At 39.8% G+C, this 16235-nt stretch overlaps 1 protein-coding gene across 9 annotated transcripts in view; it reads right to left on the bottom strand.

Annotated features, from left to right (window-relative positions):
• CDH18 (cadherin 18) overlaps positions 1–16235 on the bottom strand; it is a 200383-nt gene that overhangs the window by 74669 nt on the left and 109479 nt on the right. For 5 of the 9 annotated variants that reach the window (XM_064161186.1, XM_064161187.1, XM_064161185.1 and 2 more), the window contains 2 exons: positions 14727–14803; positions 9951–10053 (listed from right to left, as the gene is read on the bottom strand). The exons of 2 other annotated variants lie outside the window; for them this stretch is intronic. The gene's annotated coding sequence lies outside the window, so the exon portion shown is untranslated. Of the gene's footprint in view, positions 1–2625; positions 2711–9950; positions 10054–14726; positions 14804–16235 lie in introns of those variants that run through there. 2 more of the 9 variants (XM_064161183.1, XM_064161189.1) reach the window with 2 other exon arrangements.

Raw genomic sequence — 16235 nt, 5'->3', positions numbered from 1 at the left:
CATAAATTGATATTAATAATTCATAACCAATTACTAATTTCTACCACAGATGTACATTAAAATTAAGCCATACCTCACGAAATTATAAGGCTGCAGTTTTATCCATTAGTGTATTACTTTTCTTCCCTTTGTTTGGAAATGCCTTGGAGAAGTTCTTAAGACTGTAAGGTGTGCTTAAAAATGCTATGTAAAATGCATTGGGGGTTCTTAGGATGGCACATTTAAATTGTATTCAAAATCATTAGTACTGAACTTGCCCTTATGAAAACTTTGGGGATGGTTGCAGTGGATAATTCCTGACTTATAAAAGAGTAAACAGAAACAAGAGCAAAAGATACCAACAAGCCAAGATTTACTATACAGAACTTTGTTTCTCCTCCCTCTCAAAATTAATCCATACAAAACAAACCAAAGAAAAAAAACAACAAAACCCCAACAAACCTAAAAATATCAAGATGTTGCCTGACAACTGTTTTAGAGTCTGGCTTGAATATGACATAGGACAAATAGGAGAAGAAAAACAGCAGACTATGAAGGCATTCTTCATTAGAAAAAAAAAGAGGAAAAATCTGTTGTTCTTGGCATTGACATTAACTAGGAGGCATTAAATCTGCCTTCTGCCAAACCTACTATGTTATTTAATTCAATTCAGAGCTTAACTGTTAAACAAATGCCTTTAAAATGGAATGTTTAAAATTCTTTATTCTGAATAAATACCCTCTAAAACAACAGCAAACAGGAAGATTACAATGGCATCTATTTCCTGCTATTATCATGATCTTGGAGGTCTCTTTCAACCTGGTTGATTCTATGATGATTCTATGATGCTTCTAAGTTCAGGCATCAACTGTTTATGAATTGTGTGTGAACCCTGGAGAATCATTTCTGCTATAACAAATACAACAATTACAAGAGCACAGATACGTAGTGAAGATTGTTTGAAGTGTTTTCACCCAGGTAAACATCTTGTAAAAGCAAAGCCTAATTAATGCACAGCACAAAGGTCCTGATTCTTACTTACTCAGCACTCTCCACTAAAGACCTAAAGTACACGCTCATTACAAACCTGCCCCCAAAATAAACCTCATCTCTGTCACAAAGACATCAAAGTTTATCTGCTGGAAAAGTACAGATGAAAAGACCTTGAATGGTTAACCCAGAGTAGACAGTAAATCAAAGAACAAATTAACTTGAACTGTGAGTGACTGAAAAAAAAAGGAATGAGCTTTCTGAAACACCTTAAATTATTTCCTTAAGCTAACATACTGAGATGCTGGCTGCTTAGTGCTCATCTGCAGCTTCAGACCAAGTGCCCTATTTTATGGGTTTTGTTATAATTCCATATGCAACCGCAGAGTAGGCTTCTGTTGTTCCTGTCCCCTGGGAGCCCTCATGAAAATGAGTTCTGTGTCTCACGAGCCTGTCAAAGTGAGTTAAAACTCAAATAAATAATTAAATAACACGAGGTGGGAAAGTTTGAACATCATTGCTGGAAATCATTACAGCAGAGTAGTTACTGCTTAGTGTGGCAGCAAGTCACTGTAATGAATTCCCAGGAAACCAGTATGAGCATAGTGATGCAAAAATGTGTATGCTTTGCCATCATAAGGAGATGCATCCTTAGCAGCAGAGACTTGTTCTGAATCTCAATGTCCCCCATCTACTGCATTCAAATTGACCATGTATTTAAATTGGTCTTAATGATCCCGTTTTGCAGATGCACATTCAGCACAGCTCAACACATGTTCTGTCACATCCCTTGGGGATGCTTTTCAGTCACACAGTGGATTGACAATTAGCCATGGAACTTGTAATAAATTGCATCTTGCAGACTTACTGACTTCTCACTCTGCTCTCTGCCCTCCATATTTCCTCCATGTCAGAACAAATTCTTCCATTATGAAAACCCAACCAACTTTAAATCAACATCATTATTTAGATATAAGCAATCAGGCATGGAAATATTTTTCTTCCTTCATTTCTTGTGTTAATCTATCATCAAAGTTAGAGACTGCAGAAGTAATGGTGTATTGATATAGATACCAAAGACAGAATAATGGGCTGGCATTAGAAAGAAAATTTGGATGTTATTGCTTTATTGTATCTCTCTGAAAAAGAGATTGATAGATTAGCAGAAGAATCTGCAATACTGCTCTGGACCTCTGGAAATTGGCAGGAGAAAAGAAATTTCTTGGTAGGTGAGGAAAAATAGTTTATCTATCATTGCTTTCTGTTCTTTTTCCATGGCTGGTAAAGCTGAGCTATGGGGCTTTACATGAAAAACCCAAGCACCAACTTCTTCTCATGCCATCTGATGTACACTCAATATCAGTCCTTTCTAACAAAAAGTGCCTTCTGCATGTTTTAGTCAATCTAGCAGAATTAGTGTCAAAACTGTACTGTATTACATGTTGTTGCCTTGCCCCTTTGTTGCAGTGTTATTGTAGGTAAGTGTATGAGACTGAAAAATAGATGGGGGGAAGCAAATCAAATGTTTCTCAAGTAGTTTAATTGTAACTCCAATAATTGGAAATGTTTTGATGTTATAATTCTGTATCAACAGCACAGAAAACTGGACTAATTTCACTTCAACACCAAAAAAAAGAAGTTTTCTCTATAAGATACCTGCTTGAGATACTGAACTCCCAAATTATTGCTATATTTATGTGTAAATATATTCCTGTTTGGAAAGCTTATCTTTCTCATCCTGGAACTGGATCAGTTTCCTAAAGAAACAGAGAAAAAAAGAGCTTTGGATAATGCTCTGAACCATTTTATGCCAACAAACACAGCTGGTGGCTGTACAGTGTCAAGACATATTACTTCTTTTAGCTCTCTTTCACAGTTAACACACAGACTTTTGGTAAAGACCAGAGTAAATGTCTATGCTAACTTAGAACTCTTATTTGACTTAGCAAATCATTTCACATAAAGTCCTTTTTACAAACTAGAAATAACTACAGAACAAAGTCTTATGAAAAACACTGTTCTTTCATATAAGACACCAGAAATTCTGTTGTGGGGATAAAATAAAAAGGAAAGCTATCAGAGATTGTTTTTTTCCCTCAGATCTGCAAGTTAAAAAGAACCAACAGCACAATTTTGTTGAAAAGAAATCCAATTATTAACAGTTCAAAAAAGGCACCACTTAGAAAGAGCAAAAATGAGCAACTTTACAGCTAGGCGAACAATCCAACACATATGGCAAAGGAGACTGATACTACATGGCCCTAATAAAGGATTCTTGTCATGCCAACATTCAGCTTATGAAAATAAAGATGAGCTCTTCCAGTAATTTTTAGAAATGCTTTTCAAAGAGGAATGGTTAGGTTTGAAGCAATAACAACTTGGGGGTGTCCAGCTTTTCTATTTATTTTTTTGTTAACATACAAACCACCAATGCACTATATACAAAACCTTACCTGTCCTTAAAATTCCCATCAGAAAAGTAGCTTTCATTGCCAGTATAGAAACAGGTAGAATCATAGAATCAACCAGGTTGGAAGAGACCTCCAAGATCATCCAGTCCAACCTAGCACCCAGCCCTAGCCAGTCAACTACACTGTGGCACTAAGTGCCTCAGCCAGTCTTCTCTTGAACACCTCCAGGGATGGTGGCTCCACTACTTCCCTGGGCAGCCCATTCCAATGCCAATCACTCTCTCTGTGAAGAACTTCTCCTAACATCCAGCCTAGACCTCCCCTGGCACGACTTAAGACTGTGTCCCCTTGTTCTATTGCTGGTTGTCTGGGAGAAGAGACCAACCCCCACCAGCCTACAACCTCTCTTCAGGTAGTTGTAGACAGCAATGAGGTCACATAAGATCCTCACCTGCACTGTTATGCAGCAAACACATTAGGACCACTATGGAATTCAAGTCTTACTGTCATAACAGGACTGGTAAAAGTGTATCTAACTGATGCTTTGGTTAGCTGATGTGCAAGATGTGATCTCCTATGCTGCCTTTAGCAATAAATGGCTCCAGTGAGTGACTAACTGTAGAGATGATTTAAATGACTCATTGATTTCAGAAAATATGTCTTAAAGAGTTATTAGAAGGTATTCTTCTGTTCATGAATGGGTACAGGAAACCACCAAGCACTGCAAACCAATGGATTTGTTACCCTGTTGAGTTGATACATTTTAGTAAAGAGAGTGCAGATGAGTAAAGAAATGACTTTCATTGAACAAAGTTTGCAAACAGAACAACACAAAACATTTAGTTTACAAACATCACTGCACGTAGGCAGGCAATCAATGCTACAATGAACAGTCAGTGAAAACACAACATTAAAACAAGATTAAGGGATTCAAAACCTGTCCTCAGTTGGCAAGCAAAACTACTTCATACATGGTAAGCAGGCACACAGCACCATCAGGTAAACTGTGCTCTGCCACAGTCAGCGACTGAAGGAATAGTTTTTGCAACTAGATCCATACAGATCTCCAACACATTAACAAAGCAATTAGATAAAATGCAGCTGTCATTTCTGTAACTATACTTGCATGCAGTCATGCTAACCATTACCTGCTATAAAAGGAATAACTGTGAAACACAGAGAGATGACTCATGAATCTGACTCATATCTTTCTTCTTTCTCAATCAGGGAGCAATCCATCTACATTTCTATCTAGAGGCTAATCAAACACAATACAGATATGTAGGACAGCACAAAGGTACTTTTACATTCCCAAAGCAGTCAGAGGTTCTTCTGCTGTGCTCTTTCTCTTTCCAAGGCACTTGCTAACAGAGTAAAGATTTCAGTGATCGCTTGTGTCATTCCTCCTATTTAGAAAGTCAGGATGTCCAATCAGGGAACAAAGCAAATAGGTGAGACTTAGATGAGCAATTACCCAGTTTAAATAGAAAGAACTTGGAATCATAGAATCAGCCAGGCTGGAAGAGACCTCCAAGATCAGCCAGTCCAACCTAGCACCCAGCCCTAGCCACTCAACCAGACCATGGCACTAAGTGCCTCAGCCAGGCTTTGCTTGAACACCCCCAGGGACGGTGCCTCCACCACCTCCCTGGGCAGCCCATTCCAATGCCAATCACTCTCTCTGCCAACAACTTCCTCCTAACATCCAGCCTAGACTGGAACAACTGACTTGAGCATAAACAATAGGTACTGTTTTTTCTAACAAATTATTTCTCAAAAATGAATGGGAAGAGATCCTCTAAGTTATAGCAGTATCTCAAATAAGTGGTAAAAAGTAAAGAAAGAGAAGAGAGGTCCAGTGTAGAGTTAAAAATATTTATCTCCCAGAGTTTGCTGTGAGTTCAGCACTGCATTTGAAACTCCTTAAAATCATATAGATAAATTGAGATGAATTTAACTCAATAATGCAGAAATGTTTGAAATACATAATATGCAGTACATAGAGGTTTCTTAGGTCAGAAGGGTGATAAATAAGTTAGCTTACATAAACTTAAAGCACAGTGTTTCAGAAAAAAGTATTAAATCACCAAACCTTTTAAGCACATCTTACTATGTAGACTTTGAGTTTCAAAACATCTATTTTCCAGTGTTTCAAGAGCACTGAGAAAGTATGCCTAATGTGATTTATTTCAGTAGAGAAAAGAACTAAACCACATTTTTACTGGCCAAGGTATCTTTTCCTTTAGAATCAAAATCTAAATTTTCACCATTGTTTCTGAGATAATCAACTTTTTCTACATACTCTGCAAGAGAGGAGAAAGCCACAGATCTTTTATTCCATTTTTAATACAGGATCATTAAAGAAATGATGAAGGAAAATAAAGCTGAGATTATATAGATCATAGAATCATAGAATCAGTGAGGGTTGGAAGGGATCACAAGGATCATCTAGTTCCAACCCCCCCCTACCATGGGCACAGACACCCTCCCCTAAATCAGGCTGCCTACAGCCTCATCCAGCCTGGCCTTAAACACCTCCAGAGATGGAGCCTCAACCACCTCCCTGGGCAACCCATTCCAGCCTCTCACCACTCTCATGCTCAACAACTTCTTCCTCACATCCAGTCTGAACCTACCCATCTCCAGCTTTACTCCATTCCCCTTAGTCCTGTCACTCCCTGATATCCTAAAAAGTCCTGCCCCAGCTTTTTGTAGGCTCTCTTCAGATACTGAAAGGCCACAATGAGGTCACCTGGGAGGAAACAAGAAGATGGGAAGATGGAGGAGCCTGAAAGAGGAAATAATAAGGGGATGAAATACAAAACACAGCAAACCACACAGTCATTATTATTTGGAGATCTCTGTAGGGCATCCCAGTATCTGACCACTGCCATTTGGAGCCTGGAAATAATCATGGTTTTTGCACTGTATTAGTTTTTGATGTCTGCAGTCAGAGGGTCAGGCCACATCTTTCCTGCAGCTGCTAAGGAAGACCTGGCATTTCTTCTCAGAAAGACAAAGGAAATCCTAAAGGTCTCCTGTAACACTCCAGGGCCCCTGTCTCCATTTGAGATCTCCATAGATTGTATTACATATTTTTCAGGCTTGGTTCATTATTTTAGTTGAAAATACATTCAATTAACCCTATAATTAAGGTCAGTTAGTCCCTAATCACTGTTTCACAGGAATACAAGTGAATCAACTTCTGCAGCTGATGAATAATGTCATTCCTTGAATCTATACACTTCAGTTCAAATATAAAAGGAATCATAGATGTCACAAAAACCCAAAGGAAGTCCTCTTCAGAAGTTAAAATACCACTCACAAATCAAACACTGAAGAAAATGAACCATTTTTAAAGACATAAAGGTGAGTAAGAGCTATATTCCATGGTTACTGGCAGTTGAGGATTTCTCTTAATGCAGCTATAGAAATAAATATTGTAAGGAAGGAAGAGATATCCATATATGTTGACTCTAAATGTGAAGTCTGTATCTGAAAACGTGTCTTTTCACATCACACTTTAACTGGGATCTCCTGAAGTCTTTGATGTTTCCTGTGACATTACTTCTGCCAAACACACTACAATCACTGTCAGCTATAAAGCTTTACTATTTCTAAAATTCTGTTTTCTCATCATTTCCCTAAAAATATTTTTCTTCTGCACTATACCAACTCGATTTGTCTTTGGCTGCACTCAGTCTTTCATTATGGGGAGGTTATTCTGCCCCTGTACTCACACCTTGAGTACTGTGTCCAGGTCTGGGCTCCTCAATTCAAGAGAGATGTTGAGGTGCTGGAAGGTGTCCAGAGAAGGGCAACAAAGCTGGTGAGGGGCCTGGAACACAAACCCTATGAGGAGAGGCTGAGGGAGCTGGGGGTGTGCAGCCTGGAGAAGAAAAGGCTCAGGGCAGACCTCTTTGCTGTCTACAGCTACCTGAAGGGAGGTTGTAGCCAGGTGGGGTTGGTCTCTTCTCCCAGACAACCAGCAACAGAACAAGGGGACACAGTCTCAAGTTGTGCCAGGGGAAGTCTAGGCTGGATGTTAGGAGGAAGTTGTTGGCAGAGAGAGTGATTGGCATTGGAATGGGCTGCCCAGGGAGGTGGTGGAGTCACCATCCCTGGAGGTGTTCAAGCAAAGCCTGGATGAGGCACTTAGTGCCATGGTCTAGTTGATTGTCTAGGGCTGGGTGCTAGGTTGGACTGGATGATCTTGGAGGTCTCTTCCATCCTGGTTGATTCGATGACTCTATGCTTAGCCTTCTTTACTCTTGAAATGTGTATACTGAGCTTAATTTTAAAAAGATATCTGCCTATAAGTAGCAAATAAATAAAACAAAAAAACAGTGTAATTTAGTGTTGGACTTTAAAATCAATAATTACTGTTAGAAATAGATAAATATCTGAGCTATGTCTATTTGTTACCTTGGCAAGGAAGAAATGTGTACTAATTAGAAAAATACTAGCTGCCTTACAGAAGGCTGTCTGAACAGACTGAGTAAATGCAGCTCTAGCTGCCAGGTTTTAAATGTTCTTTTTAAAGAAATAAGAGCCTTGTTTCTAGCAGTAGGGATTTTTGTTGTCACTTTGGTTTAGACACGCACAGAAGCATTAAGCATTTCCTTGATTTTTTTGCCCCAGGGGCAAGGCTGAGTAGCAGAATGGATTTTCTGAGTATCTTATGGTTGAAATTTTTTCTTATGTTGGAGGAGTCCCCAAATCTTGATAATTAGGTTTGCTATCAGGAAACATCTACATGAAAACTGCATGATGTATAGTAGGCAACAACCAGCTCCTGTGTCTTCCATGGGTGCAGACACTACAGGTATCGAAAGTTCCCAGTCTCCCAAGAAATCATGTTTGTGAGTTCTCTAGCTTGCTCTGCTGCAAATTCCAAGAGGAATGTATTGCAAATTCAGAAAGGGATGTGTGGTGTGAAACCCGAACAGAATGTGCTACTTTGAAGCTAGACAGAACATTTTGGTGTGAAGAATTAGATTACAGGCTGTGAAAAGGAAACAATGGTGTTGTCTGCTGCACTCACAGGCTTGCTGAGATGTAGAAGAATGAGAACATAGATAAGGGAGTCTCTCTCTGAGCTTTTTGGGCTGCACTTCTCTCTCTAACCTGCCTGACTAATCCATCTGCTTCCTAACCCCCCTTGCCAAACTTCCAAACTACCTTGAGCATAAGGCAAAGTCTGAGGTAAGGTAGAGGGTTCAACCTATCACCTTCTAATTAACTAAACCATGGCACTAAGTGCTTCATCCCTCCTCCTTTTAAACACTTCCAAGGACTCCACCACCTCCCAGGGCAGCCCATTTCAATGGCCAATTGCTGTTTCTGTGAAGACCTTCTTTCTCACATCCATCCTAAGCCTGCTCCGTTGCAGCTTAAGGCTGTGTGACTGGCTGCCAATGGGATTTAACTCCATTCATGATCACTCTTTGAGACTGGCCATCCAGCCAGTTCTTAACCCTGCAAATCACCCACCCATCCAAGCCATGAGTAGCCAGTTTCTCCAGGAGGCTGCTGTGGGAAACAGTGTCAAAGGCTTGACAAAAGTCCAGATAAAGAATATCCACAGCCTTTCTTTCATCTAAGTGGGTCACCTTGTTGTAGAAGGAAATCAGGTTTGCTAAGCAGGACTTACCCTTCATGAACCCATGCTGACTGGGTCTGATCATCTGGTTGCCCTTCACATGCTGCATAATGGCACTCAAGATAACCTGCTCTATGACCTTCCCCAGCATCGAGGTCAGAGTGACATTTCTGTAGTTCCCTAGGTCCTCCTTCCAGCCATTCTTCTAGATGGGCATCACACATGCCTATCACAACTCAGCTGGGTCCTTCACACTTAGCCAGAACTGCTGGTAAATGATGAGAAGTGGCTTGGTGAGCACTTCCACCAGCTGCCTCAGTACCCTTGGGTGAATGCCATGCAGCCTCATAGACCTACGTATGTATAAGTGGTGCAGCACGTCACTAACCATCTCCTCTTGGACTTTGGGGGCTTCTTTCTGCTGCCCATCTCTATCTTTCACCTCAGAGATCAAGATATCTAGTGAGCAGCTGGTCCTACTATTAACAACTAAGGCAAACAAGGTATTAAGTACTTTAGCCTTTTCCTTATCCTTGACCACTATGTCCCTTAAATAAGCCTCCAATAATCTGTGAATGCAAATGTATCTGGGTTTGAATTTGAATTGAAACTAAGTACAGGTCAAAAATCTTAATCATGGTTGTAAGACACATTCAGGTTGTAAGACACATTCAGGTTGTACAAAGCTGACAATTTTCATGCACCAGTTGATACTGAGGTTTGAACTGCAAAATGCATTAAATACACTTCTTACACTGAACTGCCATAGACTTTGTATATGCAACATTACTCTGTTCTTGTGGAGCTTTTAGCTCCCATTTTTGCTCAAGCAACTTCCCAGGAACAGGCAGATAAATGAATATTTAATGTTCAAGCCATAACACCAGTAAGAGAAGGGGAAGGAGAATCAAGGTTAATCAATAGGATCCCATCTTAGGTTCTGATTGCACAAATGAAAGAGGACTTACTTAACTTTAAGACTATTAATGAAAAGCTCATTCAAATTAATGGGATTATCTGATTAAAGATCAGGTCACTGGTGTTTTCATGGAGGATCTGGAAGAGCAGTGTCTGTAAATAAATAACATTATACACTTAAACACACCAGGAAAACTAAAAAATGCAGCATTCACTTTCATAATGTGTCTTCTGTTAACACAATAATAATAATCTAATAGCAAGTGAAACATTGTAAGACCATTTTCATACTGCTTGTAAGTAAAATGTATAATATGTGATACTAGGCTTTCTAGTAGGGATTAGAGGGCTTCAAGAAATCACTCACAGTATGCTTAACTAAAAAAAAAAAGGATTCTTTGCACCCAAAACCTTAAAAATGCAGCATTCACTTTCATAATGTGTCTTCTGTTAACACATTAATGATAATCTAATAGCAAGTGACACCTTAGATTGTGCAGGGGAAAGTACAGGCTGGATGTTAGGAGGAAGTTCTTCCCAGAGAGAGTGATTGGCATTGGAATGGGCTGCCCAGGGAGGTGGTGGAGTCGTCCTTCCTGAAGGTGTTCAAGAAAAGCCTGGATGGGGCACTTAGTGCCATGATCTGGTTGACTGGCTAGGGCTGGGTGCTAGGTTGGACTGGATGATCTTGGAGGTCTCTTCCAACCTGGTTGATTCTATGATTCTAAGACCATTTTCATATTGCTTGTAAGTAAAATGTACAATATGTGATACTAGGCTTTCTAGTAGGGATTAGAGGGCTTCAAGAAATCACTCACAGTATGCTTAATTAAAAAAAGAAATTGGATTCTTTGCACCCAAAAAGCACCTAAAATTGTAACTTACATATTTTCTTAGCTTTGTAAGCAAGCACGATGACGGTTCTGCAGTTGTCCAACATCATTAGAAGAGCGTAACAGTCATGGAATCATGGAATCAACCAGGTTGGAAGAGACCTCCAAGCTCATCCAGTCCAACCTAGCACCCAGCCCTAGCCAGTCAACTAGACCATGGCACTAAGTGCCTCATCCATGACTAAACAGGCAGAAAAAGTACACCCTCACTTTAAGGGGGATAGCATTTCACAGGAAAGATCAGTTCCTGAGGAAAAAAAATTCTTATATACAATTTTTTAAGACATCATTCATATATATTGAGACTCATTTGACAGTGCTTACAACTACACTGTTCCAATAATACTAGTGAGTTCAAGTCAGTTGTGAAAAACAGTAGACTGAAATACCTAAATGCAACATATGAGCTATCTGTGGATAAACTGTAATGTTGTATCCTATTTATGAAAGTGGCCATTCGACCAACTTAGGGAGAACACAATTTAGTGGGAAATACAACAATAAGAAGAAAAAAAGGAATTTTAAAGCGTAACAGCTGCCAGATTTTTTTTTTTTTATAAGGCCTGGAACATCTGCTATGAAAAAAATAAGACAAACAATAACCCAAAGTTGTGTACCTAAACTTCATCTCTAGCCAATCAACCCATGTGAGATTCAAGCTTTGCAGTGATAGTTTATCATCACTGATAATATCATCCCTGATAGTTTCTCTCACATTTCTTTGTTGCATATTTCCTCACTGGCTATCTGCCACTTTTGATGAAAGTAAATTAGCATTTCATTGATAAGAATATGTAATTTCCACATATTTTAACATGGAGGTGCTGTAGTGTGTCCACATGAGGGCAATGAGGCTGGTAAGGGATCCTGAATACAAGTCTAATGAGGAAAGGCTGAGGGAGCTGAGGCTGTTCAGCCTGAAGGAGGCTGAATGGACACATCGTTGCTCTTTACAACTACCTGAAAGGAGGCTGTAGTAAGGTGGGGCCAGGTCTCTACTCCCAGGTAACAAGTGCTAGGATGAGAGAAAATGGTCTCAAGTTGCACCAAGGGAGGTTCAGACTAAATATTAGGAAAAAGTTCTGCATCCAGTCTAATTGGGCACTGGAATGGGTTACCCAGGTAAGTGGTAGTGTCACCATCCCTGGAGGTATTTAAGAGGTGTCTGGATGAGGTGCTTATGGACACAATCTAACTGTTGTGTACAGGGAGACATTGGTTGGACTCAATGATCTGAAGATTTCAACCAGGCAGTTCTATGATTCTATGATTCAGTGCTTAATCCAAAGGTAATAAAAATAAATAAGACTCCTGTAGAATTGACACAGTTCTGAATCACTCATGACTTAACATAGTGATATTTTATAGTGTTCTCCTCAAAGTAAATTAAGAAATGGAACTCTTCTTACAAAGAGTTAAATTACTCTTTTTTCCTCTTGTGTAAGAGGTGAAGTTTGGAAAATAGTAAGTAAGCTTTTGCAATAATTTACCTCATACTTTCTACAACATTCTATGAAAACAGATAGTCTTCCCCAAAATTAATTAAATCAAAAGAGAGGAAATAATAAAAAGGAATTCAATATCATGTTACACCATAAAGATTACTCTTGGAAAACACTGCTGAAAGAATTTAAAGGAGAATTATTCATTAACCTGCAGTGCTACCCTCTACAAGTGTTTTCATAATTAATTGTGTTAGTGACTTTGGAATCCAAGCTTTAAACTAAGAAGTGTGTCCTTTGGCTGTTTCTTGATATTATCATTCCAAAATCTGACTTTTCTGTTACTTTAAAAACACACAATAAATGACTGAATTGAACCACACATATATAACACTAAAGATGCAAACCAAACCGAAATGATTTAACATAGCTGCTTCCTTGATGCTTACATTTCCAGTTCCTTTGTCTGTAAATGGGGAATACATATCAGAGCAGTTATATTTTTGTAAGCAGTGGCCCTTCAGCTCTGCGAGCAAAGAACTTGTCTTGGCTGCCCAGGGAGGTGGCTGAGTCACCGAACCTGGATGTGTTTAAAAGTCATCTGGATATGGTGCTTAGGGATATGGTTTAATGTGAACCTTATGGACCAGGGATATTGTTTGGACTTGGTGATCATGAGGAGCTTTTCTAATGGGCATGTTTCTGTGATTACTCATCACTTGAAGATAGCTTCTATCCAAAGGCAAATAGTAGGAGGAAGTATGTAGTCCCTCAGAGATAGGGGTACTGAAGCTAAATTTCATGCATAAAGAAAAGTAGCGGCTAGGGAAGACAAGATTATTTCCTTTAACACTCCAGAGCTATTGAAATCCACTTCCTCTGGTTTAATTCTGACTTTCTGACATCTCACTTCAATCTAGGCCATATAGTGGATAGAAAATTCTTCAGCTTTTTTTTGCTGAGTCAGTCTTTCTCTGGTTGTTGTGCTGCTCCCTAAGGGACTGAATGAGCACCCAACACAACGCTGCAAAGGAGAGAGGAACACAGCTGGCAGCTATGCATCTGGCAGCGTTGTGCAGATTGTTTTCACTAGGTCAAATCTACATCACAGTTACATCAGTGCAAAAAAATACTCTAGGGTCCTTCCAGCTAGTCCTACTCCACTAAAACCTGACACTTTCTTTGCACCTCAAGCCTGATGTTTGTTGTTCTAAAAGGCTTAAAATCATGTGTATTCAAGAAACTGCAGAAAGCATCTTGTCCCAGAGTCAGGGAGATCTTATGGCATTCTTCCCTGTACTTAGAATCATAGAGTCAACCAAGTTGGAAGAGACCTCCAAGATCATCCAGTCCAACCTAGCACCCAGCCCTAACCAATCAACTAGACCATGGCACTAAGTGCCTCATCCAGGCTTTTCTTGAAGACCCCCAAGGACAGTGCCTCCACCACCTCCCTGGGCAGCCCATTCCAATGCCAATCACTCTCTCTGTGAAGAACTTCTTCCTAATATCCAGCCTATACCTACCCTGGCACAACTTGTTCATAAATAAAAGACACCACAAGATGTATTAAGCCGATGTTCATAATTCTTTATCTAATAAAACCACAAGTTGGTATTATGAAATCCTGTCTCAGTTGTTTTTCTATTTTCCATTCTGAGAAAAGAAAAAAAATCATTTTAGCACTAATTTGCTGAAGTAGTGATAATTATAAAGACATTGTGTATTAGGTGCAGAGTTGAAGCATTTTTCTGTTTTATTGTCCTCAGTCAATAGCTGAAGTGCTTAATACACTTGAAAATATGTCTAAACGTTTCAAAGTCTGAGCTTCATACAGTACTGTTCCAGTTTAGTTTCTCACATTCAAATCTACCCTGCATTATTCATTGTTATATACTGCTTTCTGCTGCACAGATATTTTCTCCTGGGAAGAGAGAGAAAGCACCTAACACCTGCATTACAAAAAGACATTTTAATGATTCAAAAAAGCATTTGAATTAACAGACAAACATGCTGCAGACAAAGCTGACAGTCACTTATAGCATAAAACAGTGTCTTTCCTAGTAGCATGCAAATGCAGCTGACAGGCATACCTTTACTCAATTAGTTTCTGGTTTCAAGGGGCAGAGTTGTGTACGCACAGCCAAGCTATGCCCTGTAATTGCAGGCACTTTCTTTACTGAATATTTAAAACTACTTAATATCTGAACCAATTTAACACAGTGTCACTTGTGACACTTGAGATGCACTTCTCAGTTTTGGCTTTCAGCAATACGCTCTCAACACTGCTCACAACCTGATCCATCATTCCATCCAGGCAGATCTCTTGCCCTTCTTTAAAAAATAAAGGTTTCAGCTTCAGAATCATTAGACTTTGGTGGGTGCACATATTTAAGTGGCTTTTTTTTTTTCAGTATTATAAAAGTTTCATACTAATCTCTCTGCAGATCCTACTTCCATGGCTAAAATAGCAAGTAAAACAGGCACTTACTGTTTAGCAGTTACAGGGCACTTCTCCACTCCTCTTTTTCCCAGCGACTTGCCAGAGCAAACCTACTGCCTCTTTAGCTGTTGAGAAACAAAAAACCCACACACGTGTCAGATCTGAAAGGAACTCAGGGGGAAGCTATTTTACTAAAAAAAAAAATCTCTTTCAGATGATGAAAAGTCACTGTTACATTTATATAAGAAGTGCTATAAATTAAACAATATTTTTGCAATACATTAATAACACCTTTGGAAGAATATCTGAACTATTATCTGTGCAGCTGAAGGAGAACCTTAACGTTCCAACTCTACAACGACAGTGCTTTTGCAATGGTGCAACTGATAAATGCATTAATTAAAGAGAATGGTTTTTTTTCTTGATGTCACAACTCTATATTTAATTTACTAGAGAATGCAGAGCTAATGAGATTTTGTTTTCTCTACAAATAAGTAAATGTGGAAGTTTGGGGGTGGCCCAGTGTGATGGTTTGTTACCCACCCACCCACACTTAAGAAAATTACCCAGATGACTCAGTGGCTCTGGAAAATTGAATGAAGCTTTATATTTACAGCTTAGCACAATATACAAGCAGGTATTTACAATGGATACAGCTGTAGACAGAAATACACAAGTTAAAAAGTAATACAGAAACACAACAGCCCTCCCAGAAACCTGAGTCCCCAGGAGGGGCTCTCAACCACCCTTCCACCTTCCTCCTGCCCCTCTACCTTTCCCCAGACTTTGCCTTACTTTCAAAGGCGAGTTTGGAGGGTCAGCCAGGGGGGTTAGGAAGCAGAAGGGTTAGTCACACAGATGGCAGGTTAGAGAGAGAAGTTCAGCCCAAAAAGCCCAGAGAGAGACTCTGTTATCTATATTTATGTTCTTATACATCTCAGCAAGCCTATGAATGAAGCAGACATCACCACTGTTTCCCTTTCACAGCCTGTAATCTAATTCTTCTCACCAAAATATCCCAGCTAGGCTCAAACTAGCACACCCAGGTTCCCTTAAGAAGACCACAGAGATGAAGTCCTGTCTCAGAGGATGGACCTGGTCATCCCAGAATACTGTAATATTGTTATTCTATTCCCCTTTCCAGTATCATAGCTTATAAGGCAGTGCCTGGCTGATATTGCTTTCTCCTCTTCTCCTCCCTGCCCTTCTTCCCTTGGCTTCTTTTCTCCAGGAAGAGAGTGCATCCCTACTTATCTCGTGGTTTGTGTGGGGGAGATGGCTTCCACCTGTCAGGAAATGTTGAGCTGCATCATAGAATTCATAGAATCAGCCAGGTTGGAAGAGACCTCCAAGATCAGCCAGTCCAACCTAGCACCCAGCCCTAGCCAGTCAACCAGACCATGGCACTAAGTGCCTCATCCAGGCTTTTCTTGAACACTTCCATGGACGGTGACTCCACCACCTCCCTGGGCAGCCCATTCCAATGCCAATCACTCTCTCTGCCAACAACTTCCTCCTAACATCCAGCCTGTACCTCCCCCAGCACAACTTGAGACT

This window comes from Pogoniulus pusillus, chromosome 21 (genome assembly GCF_015220805.1).
Source record: "Pogoniulus pusillus isolate bPogPus1 chromosome 21, bPogPus1.pri, whole genome shotgun sequence".
NCBI classification, from domain to species: Eukaryota; Metazoa; Chordata; class Aves; order Piciformes; family Lybiidae; genus Pogoniulus; species Pogoniulus pusillus.
This window is presented reverse-complemented; position numbering and strand designations above follow the sequence as displayed.